We start from the raw sequence: 12,304 nt of genomic DNA on the forward strand, positions 1-12,304 counted from the left end.
TTCGATACAAACAATTACCATAATATAGCTTGTGCATACGCTTATGCGAAATTCTCAGTAATAGCGATTTTATCAAGACAAATAAAACGTATGCTTTCCGCTTAAGCTTATAAAAATAACTAATCCTGAAATCTTAACAATAAAACTCTTAAGTAATACCCTATTACAAGAAAAGGACTGCTAATGGTGTCATTGGGATCTTATCTCGAAGTTAATATATAGTGTTGAGCGTAATAATGATAAGCAAAAGTTATTTCAGTATCTATAATGTTTTTTTTTTCTCTTACGTTCACATAAGGACTTGTAGGACATCACAAAATTTTTCTCGTAATAATATTCTTAACAAAAATAAGTCACATGTAAACAGTTTTATAAAAACTATAATTGGTAATGTTGGTCATCTCTTTCATTATTTTATATATTTTCTCTATTTACTTATATTTTTTTATATATTACTTATTTATTATTTCACGCGGTCATGCTTTGAAAAGTAGCTCTTTTAAATTTCGATTTGAAAATATTTTTTACGTTATTAGTCTTAAATAATTATTTTGTAAATAAAACGTTGATAACAGACCTTTATACAAGAAAAGTTCTGATAAAATATGACCCATTTTTATAAAATATTATTTATATTAGAAATCATATCACACATGCTGGACTATCTGTGTCTTTTAATATATTTTATTAGTCGTGAGTTTCTATGAATGGATCGATATATACAAATTCGATTGAGATTAAGTGTATTCAAACATTGAAATCTTGAACGCGTAATCTGGTTCTATTGACCTTATTTCAAACAGTATTGAATGTCGATTTACTAGGGCTGTCTCATATTATGAGTGTTAGGAGAGGAACGCATCATAATCCATATTATAAAAAGTATTATCAAATAAATATACATTAACAGTAAAGTTTTAGTCTGTTACTAAAAATTAAAAGTTTTTATAAATATACGAGTAATGTGTTATGTCGAATATACAGTGTTTTAATGTATTACTTGTAGGAATTTTTCTGCTTTTGTTAAAAACGTTTAAGGTGTTTGGAATCTTTCCTTTCCATAAAATCATTAAATTTACAAATCCTAGAGAAAATTACACATTCCCTATTTTTTTCTTGCATAATGTTATTATGTAAAAAAATATCAATTTGTCACATTCTCACTGTTGGGCAAAGGAAGGAAGACGAAGTTTTGGAGTTCGGCTGCTCCGGGTTTGATGGATATACAAGTAGTAGAATTTCATCAGTATGTAGAAATCTTATAGATGTTTTCCTTAACCGCCATACAAAAGATGAATAATAATATCGACTTTTTTATTTGACAATATTAAGTATTGAGGAAAACAAGCTATTTACAATGTATGATGTAAGATTTAAGAACATTTAAGTCATTGTTTATGATCAGAACAAAACAAACAAATCTAGATGATCTGTTCTTCCTCCTCTCAATAGGAAGTCCCATTTAGTAAAAGATATCAAATTCAAAAAACAAAATATAAATTGATTGATGGATAAATCCAATTACAATATAAAGTTTCAACATGTTGAAAACCCTAAAGAAATTCTTTGTAGACAGTATAAAGGCGCTACGTGAGCGTATGAATGCCTCTCCTACACATGGGAACCTACTCTGTATAATCATCATACGGGTCTTGATAGAGGATTAAATTCTTGCAACGCTAATCTTAAACTTGACCATATCTTATATTTAAATTTATGTTTTAAACACCCAATTATTATATGCCTAGCATATTATGAGCGTTTTACTTGTGGTAGGGTTTTGTTCAAGTGGATGGTACCTATCATCCACTGGAACACCTTGAACACAGTGCTGTGATCACTAATCACAAATTCTACCGCCAAAGAGCAATATTTAGTATTGTTGTTCCAGTTTAAAGGGCAAGTATGTCATGCAAAAGAAATATAACATCTTAGTTTCCATGTCTGGCGGCGCATTGGTGATGTAAGGAGTGGCTCATATTTCTTACTGCGCCAAAGTTACGGGCAGTGGTGACCACTTGACACTAGGAGGAACATTTGCGCGTCCGCTACTTCTCTATATAATATAAAACAAAAAAGTCGCCAATAATTACTTATAAGTAAATCTAATGGTGTCACAATATTTTCTGTTGGACTATTTAAAAGTATTCCAACATGATTTTATATGGCTGTATCGATTTAAGCAGCGCACGCTATAGAAGCACTGGGGCCGCACGACATTTTTCCGACGTAAATGCTAAATAACATAATAACGTAAAATACATTTATTATTTGAATTATATTGGTATAAAAACATTGAAAAAAATACCCGAACATAAAAACATAGAAACTTTTTGGGTACTTAATAATTGCAAATAAAAACCTTATGACTTTAATGGCTAGTTTATATGGCTGCAGAACACATGGTCCTGGGTTTAAATCTCGAGTCTGGTGAAACAAAGTTAAATGGAGCTGCCGCTATAATAATGCTGCTCGTAAAATTGTTGGTCCTATTTCTAATCCCTCTCTATAAGGGGAGGCAATAGAGTGTACCTGTGTTTGTGCACTCACTTGTGCTTACTGTAATATCGTCTCCTTTGAGAATAGCTGCCGTGATCTATTTCCTTTATTTTACTAGTTACTCATCTCAGCTTCGTGCGGGTAAATTTTAATAGTCTACATAAAACATTCATATGAAGGACAATTTACAACATTATAGTAGTTTTTTTTGTGTTAGTTTTAACTTTTACCTGTAGAGGAAAATTTAAAAATATTAATTTTTTTTATATAGATGAAATCTTAAAATATTTGTACACGTACTTCATTATAATTCATTCGTACAGCTTCGGAATATGGTTCGGATCGAGTAGGAAATAAGACGCGATCTGCCGTCATATAATGTGCAATTGATTTGTCATAAATTATCTACCGCATTTAACCGTCATTCCACTAATGGAAAGCACCAGATTTAACTCTAATAAATTGGTATATTAATGTGACTACGACGTAATATATGATCACAAACATTTATTGAATAATATTTATGCAATGAAATATGCGGTAATGTTAATGCTTAATTTTGATTACACTAAAAAAATATAAACATGAAAAAAAAGGTATGTATTTTTACTTTTTCTTCTATTTTTGGTTTGTTGGTTAATATTGGTAAAACATAAGTTAAATATAATACATCTATGAAACAAGGATTTATTCTCAACAATGAGGTGTGATATTTATGAAAGGCATTCGGTAATATTACTAATTAATAAATAAATATTTATTTTATTTTATTTAAAAAATATCAAATGATGCTTTTATTATTATAAAAATAGCTCAAGGAATAGAAATAAATCTTATCTACTTAAATATCAATATGGTTCTTAAGTAGCAAGTCTATTCTAGTTACTTTTCTAATATAAAATACCTACTCGTTGTAAATTCGATATCTTTTAAAAACCAAACTTTGGACGGATCGATTGAATTCAGTTTGGGGTGTGCAGCGCCCCCATCGAAAAGTGAAAAATATTTTCTTAGTGTGTATCTATTTCATTAGAACCAAAAGTTATTATTTATTTGATGTCTCTAAATACAATTTATTGGCCTGACAGACACCGCAATCCATCGACATTTTAATTTATGTACCAGTATTCGTTACCTATACTTTCTTTCATTTTAATAAATATCAAATAAAAGACAAAAGACGAATTACGTATTTTTCGATTTAAATTAATAATATCAGTATGTAGTCTTTCAGACGCAGTCGGTGTATATATAGGTAAAAAGTAGCTCAGTGTTCAAGATGTTAACTGCATATTAAAATCAATGAAATAATTTGAATGTGAGTGGAATGGCGATCAATATGATGCGCCGAGGAGATGCAATGGCGGTTGCGTCGACGCAAATCTACGAAGAGTAATGGAGAACGTCCTTAAAGTTTAATATTATTACAAAAACATTGTATGCAATTATTATGCGTTTGTATTTGGAAGTGACGTAATGTATACAGAATGTCGTTATCACATATATTTCTGTTTTTTTTTTGAGATCTTCACCAAATAGTACAATTTGTTTTCAATAAATAGAATTTCAAGTATATTATGTCTATTTATTTGTTTTTCTTGCAATATAACTTGCAAGCAAGCAAGTGTTAAGACTGTAAGACGAGTTACAATTTAAAATAAAACAAAAAACTAAAAAAATAAAAAGAATTCAAAGCAAGCAGTTTTAAAAATAAATAATAAAACGTAATGTTAATTATTTGCGTTCTCTGTATAAATTAGGATTTAATTATATTTTAAAAATATTGCCTTGTCTAGATTAATTTCGTTCGTTGCATTTATTCGATGCATCTTCAATGCAGCTAACCCACGACTTTGATCCCCTATATTATTACACTCCCTAATATTTCTCATTAGTTCGCACATTGTCCACGAAGTATAAGGTAATATGCTTATCGTAAAAAAGATAGAGGCAATTTTTACATAGGACTCCGATTAAATGATGAAGATACTCATAATAATATTACATATTGTAAACCTTAATTGTGAGGATTATATATATTTTCATAGTATGATATATAAACATGATAATATGAAAATAACTTAAATATACTATTCGAGCAACGACAGTGTTTTTGCATGTAAAACAACTCGTAAACGATTGATTAATATTATTAATACAATTATTATTATTATTACATTATAATAACAATTAATATAATCGAGGTGCACATGTACAATAATTTTGAGTATTTATTTATAAAATTTTATTTCCGGATGTTAATCAAGTTTATTTGTATTTTGTAAATTAAAGAAAAACTAGATTATATTAGTTAATAAACTCTTAGCCCGTATCTATATTGTGTTATAATTAAATTAATAATGGCGCCACTGCTTTCGTTCCGTGGTATTCAGAGCAAGAGTCTTTTCGATCTAGTTCAGACACTGTCATAGAAAAAGTTACAACTCATAAATGTTTCATTAGGTATTTATAAATTGCAACTTTTTAAAGTAATTATAACGTTAGAGAAATATTTCTTTTCTAATTAACAGTGTTACAAGGTGTCATAACTAATAATTATATATACAATGTGTAGACACTTCATTAAAAATTCTTATACTGTATCAATTGCTAGCTATCACCCTTTCACTAAAAGCGGTCGTACATAACGGTACGCCTGATATTGACAAACAAAGATAGCCTATAAATTTCTACCTACACTATATTTCAATCAACTTCAAAAGCAGTTATGAATACCTCATACACCCATGCTTACAAGCAAACAGCAATTTTAAATTTCGAACAACTATTTGATCGATCATAGACAATAGTATAGCTTTTAAATTTACAAAGTGTACACAAATATACTGCCAGTTTCGTTTTACTCATATCAAACTTGAATGGTCGAAAATCGATGGGAAATGCAGGGAAAGTATAGCTATAGATGAGTTTTAGATACGAGAGGAGGGTTCGCGTGTCTGGCTTCTACGGCACAAAGGACCCCATGTCGGTAGTTATAGGTCTGTAGTAACAAACAACGCGAATGAACAGCGAGTTGGCGCCGAGCTTTGGTCTTGATCGCGCGTTTGCGAACGAATTGGAGCGCGCATAAATAATACAGCGAATTTAAAAATAATTACAAATAGATGCGCCCATTAGTAGGCGTTTGTCTGTGACCTTTTAGAAAGTGTGTCATAGACAAGCGATTTTGGGTTTGGAACGGTTTTGTGTTGTGAGTGTGCGGCTTTATAGGTTTGAATGGACAATGGGACTTTTCTGTTAGTGATTTTCGTGTCGGGAAAATGAAAACGTAAGCATTGTTTGTTATTTTTAATTTTAGAAAAGAGTTTTCAAAACTTTACCTATTATATATATCTACCGTTCTATTATAAATATGAAAAAAAAACAAAACAATATTATTTCCAATTAATTTATATTGTATAGCAATTTGCTGAAGCAAGACCATGTCAACGAATCATCTTGTTACTGTCCTCGTCTAAGAATCAGCGCGTCTAGCGGTCGCGATAACCGCAGGTTGATATAATTACACGTAATGATCTTTACTACCGACCTGCGAATCTAATTGAGATGCCAATATAATATATGTTAACGTTTTAATATTTAATGAATTATTATATATAATATTATTTAAAAAATGTTAGGAAATATATTGCACCAACGAACGCAGTTTTAAACTAGAAGTAAGTAATATATCGTTAATGGAAACTTATTTTTATGTCTGAGTAAAAATCATTCTATATTAGTTGTGGTTATTTAAATATATATGAAGATATACGATACAAGTGTCGTGTCGATTTATGTTGCTCTGGTAGTTTATTTTAACCGACTTTAAGAAAAAAATTAGGTTATCAATTCTTCGTCTTTGTTTTTTTTTATATATATTTTTTACAATCATCCGCCATTTATGATGCGATTTGAAAAAATATTATTTGTTATACCCTATATATTTTTTTTTTATGTTTAGTATTATTTCGTTTTAGTTTTGGAGTATTTTCTGTATTTGATTGAGGATTTCTGTATATTATGTTTGTGGTGTACAATAAAGTATAATAACATAAACATACTTCCCTATTGGTCCCATTTACAATTTAATTTAACTTTAGTTTTTTCATACAATTTATAAACTTTGTTCATCGGCTGTTTGGTTAAACATTGATTGATCGTATGATTTGGCATTTGAAAGGAGAATACATATACAACAACACACAAAGTAACAACAAAATCTATTAAACTTAAAACGTCATAATTTAATTGATTTTTTACATTTTCGAATAATTAAAACATGAAAAACGAAAAATATACTTCTTAGATAAATTATTTTCCATATACTGTTACAATGCTATACATAAAATATTAGGTCCTATTATGAGTTATATAAGTCCATTCAAATCGACCAAGTGTTCATCTTGAATTTCTATGAAAAAAATAATCAAGATTTCGTCACCAATCCGTTCTACCCTCATTGTATTTGAAAAGTAATCGGTACTCATGCAGGTTCGCTCCAGTTGAGATAAAAGCCTAACAAATAACGCCGTACTCAACATAAAAGGTTCGTTCGTTCAATCAATGCATGGAGATAGATTTTAATTGACTCTTGACCGAATTGCCACTTCGCATTTTAAATTGCGTATTGTTGTCTTAATTTCAAGGTCTGAACAACTGGCGTTAATTGTCAACCGAGTTCCCACAACTTGTAAACGGAATTAATGTTTCTCAATTTACTTTCAAGCATGACATATTAAAACGCTAAGCGTGACAATTCAATTTCGTATTTTTTTATTATAATCTATAAAATAAATTAATTAATTGTTTTACCGTATGCGTTCCTAAGCCATTTATCTGAATGTGTTGAAATGGGAGTATGTTTTTGTAGTTTGGGATCGAAGGTAGCCCAGAAACACGATTTTTTCGTTGCGTGCCTGTCCTTCAATATTAAAGTCCTATGTAGATCCTCATGCTTCTGATGCAAAGTCGGGAGGGCTGCAGGTATCTGAAGTGTACGAAATTTCTGATATAACTTACATTTATACAGATTATAATTTATTAATTAGTATTTATTATTTATTGTATATATTAATTAATAAATTAAAATCTGTATAAATAAAACATAATATCTTATTATACATTATATACATTACAGACGTAGCGAGTTCATTTTTGTTTATAAGATATTCTATAAAAAAATATAAAATCACTCATATTTTTAACTCTAATCCGCGACGGTGCTTTAGTGTCGTAAATAACTTTTTAATTCTCAATTTTTTAGTATACTTATGTTGTATTTCCCCGTAATATTATTACGTTTTACAACCTTGTCTCTTCATGGTTATTTATATTAATATTGATTGTTTTTATATCTTAATAATTTGCAATAAATTATTATTAACTAGCAACCTAAGCTGACTTCATACACGCAAAATTATGGTATGGTAGGCATACAATATTGTTTTTATATGACATCGTTATTAGACCTTAAGTTAAGTAGCTTTAAGTTATTACCTATCAATTCGATATATCTTTCATGATTTCGTCTGCCCTGTGCGAAAGCGTGCAAATAGTATTTAAAGACTAAATCTCGGTTATTATATTTTAAAATCAATGTTTTATAAAATAAAATTATTTTGAAGATATTATTTATATCTAAATGAAACTTAAAACTGATTCAAAATCCGGCAATCTGTTGAGAAGAAATAAACCTACATACAGACGCAAAAAACGACTTTGATTATTATTATTTAAAGATATGACGTATTTCTGTGAATATATAAATTATACATATTTTATCATTATTAAGACACATTTATATTGCATTTACAATATAAGTTCAATATAAAAAATGTTATTGCATGTGAAGTTCCTTGGGTGCTCGTTAATATAGTCGGATGTATTGTGTGCGAACTGCGAGTAGTTATCTTAATTGCTATTTAAATGAGCCTTATATAACAGCTATTAGAATAACTTGTTTCGTTCTTATACAACAGAATATTATGAGTACAATTCAATTGTTTACAGTTGGGAAGAAAATAATTTAAATTAAATAAGGTTTAGTTATATAGTTCAAATTATGTCTTTGTTGTCATGTAAGAACGTCATGCTACCCACTAACAATTTGTTCTGCTTTCAAAAGCTAACTCGTTTTGTGTTAAGTCAGAGGTTGTTGTAACCTTGATAAAGGTATAGCCTCATTAACTCAGTGGTGTTCGGGCCAGCTATATGAATGTCGCAGGTTTGACAATACATGGACTACTTTCATAAATACACGGAATAGAGTAACTAAAAAATCTTGGCCGTTCTTCTAGAATATAAATTTCGAACAGGTGACGGTTTTACATTTGAATTTCTCAAACTACTTGAATAAAGTATTATATATAGTTTTTTTAATGACAATCTCGGACAGCAGCCTGAGATGTTGAGAACAGGAAAAGCAGCAGTTAGTCTTTTATATAAATAAATTAAAATACATATATTAATTTTATTATTAACATATATTTGTTAACATTAACTTACTTATATAAATCTATAATCTATCGACGTCCTATTTAGGACACGTTAATCTACTTACACTTTATGGAGATCTCCTTTCATTAAAAACCGTTGAATCGAATTAAACGAAAACTTAATCGTGTTTATGTTCATTTTAGAACGCGTCAAATTAAATTAGTTCAGAGTCAATGGTGCTGTTGTACCTAATTTCTGAACTACGTCAATTCGACAAACTATAGTCATCGCTGTTGCCAAGAGCGACAAGAAAAGAAAAGGTGGGGCAAAAAGAAAGCAAGTATTTTATCCCTAGTATTTAGTCCCATAGAATTTGTTTATTTTAACAGATTCAGCATAATGTATTTAAGATTGCAATGTGAGACACACACCCAGTGATAGATATATACTATATACATACAGTCATACACATATGATTTTAAATGATATCCCCAAAAATTAAAAATATAAATGTACAAGTAATACATATTACCAATAAACAAAATTCACTCGAGTCTTTAAGTAACCTTGGTTTTTGCAACGAAGGTACGTTCATGGCCCGTCGCAGTTTCACAGTGACATAATCACTTCACATCAGTGTTTATTTTAACATACTTTAAAAATTTAGAATGTTTTTTCATCAATAATTCTGACCTTGTATTGCAATTTATATTTGAAATCGATTTGAATTATTGATGCTTGATTACGATTTTTATAACGAAGAACAAAAAATTTTCTTTGCCTGTTTAGTTTGACAAACGGTTACGTTTGGACCCTTACTTTACCCGTGACAGGCCGGGTCGGGTAGTTAAATAATTCAAGTCAAGTCAAATTATAAAATGAAAAAGTACTGCATTCAGATTTTGTTTAATGTTTATATAATAAAATAGTAAGTAATTAAATTTTAAAATGTTTATGCGATTTGTTGCAGCTTTTCAAAAATATAGTGGGTTACCCACTTTGTAATTACAGGAGGGACATAACATAAATAGTTGACATGTATTTTATTTAAAGTAAAGAGTAACTACACAGTTTCTTGAGGGTTCTTTTTGATAGAATCTGAATCCCCAACTGGAGATAGCTATACGTTAAATTTAATCCTGGATCGTCACTATCAATAATAAATATTATTTTGATATTAGTATTCACAATAATACGGAACTATATAAAATAACTAGTCATTTTAAAGTGAGATGTCATATTAAAAATAAGTTTTTTATAATTTAGTATAAAGGCGTTCATTACAGATAGCGAGTAAAAAGCACTTCTTGAATGGAATCGGCAAATAATGTAATTGCAGGTTCGTAGGCGGTATTCGTAGATTTTTATATTTGTTAAGCTAAAATAACACATATTGTATATGAATAAGAACTATTTTTCAATGTATAAATATATTATAAGGATCCCCTCGTTTGGTGCAAGTGCAAAGTCGCACTCTGACTATCAGGCGTCTAATTAATCTGGCTTACACGAATCGGAGGGTTCTCTAGGGACATGCTGTTTTGTTCTCTCTGTTTGGACTGCCCTTGTGTTTATAAATTAGTGACGAACACGCGGGGGTCGAGTTTTGAAAATTATATGCCTAAAACAAAAGAGCGTACAGCGTACGATGCCGAACTTATTAAATCCATATATTTTTTGTTATAGGGGGATGTTGAAACAAATGCTTCAATCACTCATATAAAAGCGATGTTATATATATCTCAATATAAAGAGACGTTGAATATATAATACAATAAATAGTTATAAATGTAAGTGGAAGGAATTATGCTAGTAAGAATATTTCGTCACTATTCAATTTTAAACGGTAATATGAACGATGTTCGTAGTACTGTTATAAAGTATCGTTAGTTACCGATGTATGATAAAGGCGGCACCAAAAGCAGTGTCGGGCTACAGGTGGTGCGCGGCTTTGTTTTCCTCCGGTCATCGACCTTAAAGGGCGGTCTGGCTCACCCTTGCACTTCCGAGTCGTAAATTGTATGGTATGAAGATTTAAATGCCTGTGCGATTCAGTTTTTGTTATTACGTATTCATTTTAGAAACAAAGATCCTATTAATCCTATTCGACTTATATTTGTAAAAAGTTGAATACATAATATTAAATTCTCGTCTCGACTTGTTCGGTTAATTCCTAAAAAGTTACTCCCGTCCTTGAAGTTTTGATTTCACACACGCAATAGAAGTTCTAAAAAGGAATAATTTCCCACGGTCTTTGATACTCCGCTTCAATTGGTCGCAGCGTGATGGCATAAAACACCTAAAGCCTTCCTCGATAAATGGGTTATCTGACACTGAAAGAATTTTTCAAATCACACCAGTAGTTCCTGAGATTAGCGCTCAACGCGCTATCAAAATAATCAAAATAATAAATAAACTCTTCAGTTTATTAATATTAGTAAAGATAACCTATACGTTTAATAAATAATGTCATTAGGTAAGGTTGCTCGATAAAAAATAGTACTGTGGAAGTCTATAAGGACACTTGGTATCATCCGCGTACGATGTGTTCGATTATTTCATTTGCTGATTCATGCTGTATTTTGTTTTATAATCTGAATTGTAAAACAAAATGCAGATGAAGCTCAGGGAATACAAGCGAATACAAAATCAATAGCGAATGCAAATTCTTGGTAGTGTGTGTTTTATAAAAATATATTTGCATAAGAATTATTTAGATATATGTACCAATAAAAACTAAAATTAATTACTGCCAAATCACGACCGCGTGAAATGATGGCAAGAATGTTAGCAGCAATTATTAATGATATAAGTGAAAACATTTTTGATTAACAAAAAGACGCGTCGTTTATAACGGGAATTTGAATTCGCTTTTAATTTTTTATTCGCTTTTGTTGCTTCACTTTAACGCTCCACGCTCTATCTGGCTTTTGTTTTATAAGCCGAGACTAAAGTTTGCAAGATTGGTAAGCGTTTATGGTTAATGCCCCTCTCCCTATAGCTGTAGTGTGAAGTGTAACCTTATAACCTTCTTCAATAAAGGACTTTAGTTCCTGAGATAAACGCTTTCAACCATATAAGCTCTCAAGCTATAGAATAAAAATATGAGCAAGCTCATTCTTCAAACAAAACACATTGAAAAATTGGTACAGCTCGGTTTTTAAATTTCGATTGCATCTTACTTACATAAGTGGACCGAATTACGAGCATTTATTCGTGTTTTAAGATGTTTCTCGAAATAAAATATAAATCATACCATCTTGCATAATACTTTTGCGAGAATGTTTATTCAACATACGTCATCCGTAATTCGTTGTCAATATTGCTCAGCTGTAATTTAAGATCATGAGAGTATAATAAAAGTTCA

At 30.2% G+C, this 12,304-nt stretch overlaps 1 protein-coding gene across 3 annotated transcripts in view; it reads left to right on the forward strand.

Moving 5' to 3' along the window:
* The first annotated feature begins 5,541 nt into the window (after positions 1 to 5,541).
* The window catches only part of LOC125077824 (proton channel OtopLc-like), a 54,074-nt gene continuing 47,311 nt past the window's right edge, over positions 5,542 to 12,304 (forward strand). For 2 of the 3 annotated variants that reach the window (XM_047689903.1, XM_047689905.1), the window contains exon 1: positions 10,942 to 10,946. The gene's annotated coding sequence lies outside the window, so the exon portion shown is untranslated. Of the gene's footprint in view, positions 5,789 to 10,941; positions 10,947 to 12,304 lie in introns of those variants that run through there. The other variant, XM_047689904.1, reaches the window with a different exon arrangement.

This window comes from Vanessa atalanta, chromosome 4 (genome assembly GCF_905147765.1).
Source record: "Vanessa atalanta chromosome 4, ilVanAtal1.2, whole genome shotgun sequence".
Taxonomy (NCBI): domain Eukaryota; kingdom Metazoa; phylum Arthropoda; class Insecta; order Lepidoptera; family Nymphalidae; genus Vanessa; species Vanessa atalanta.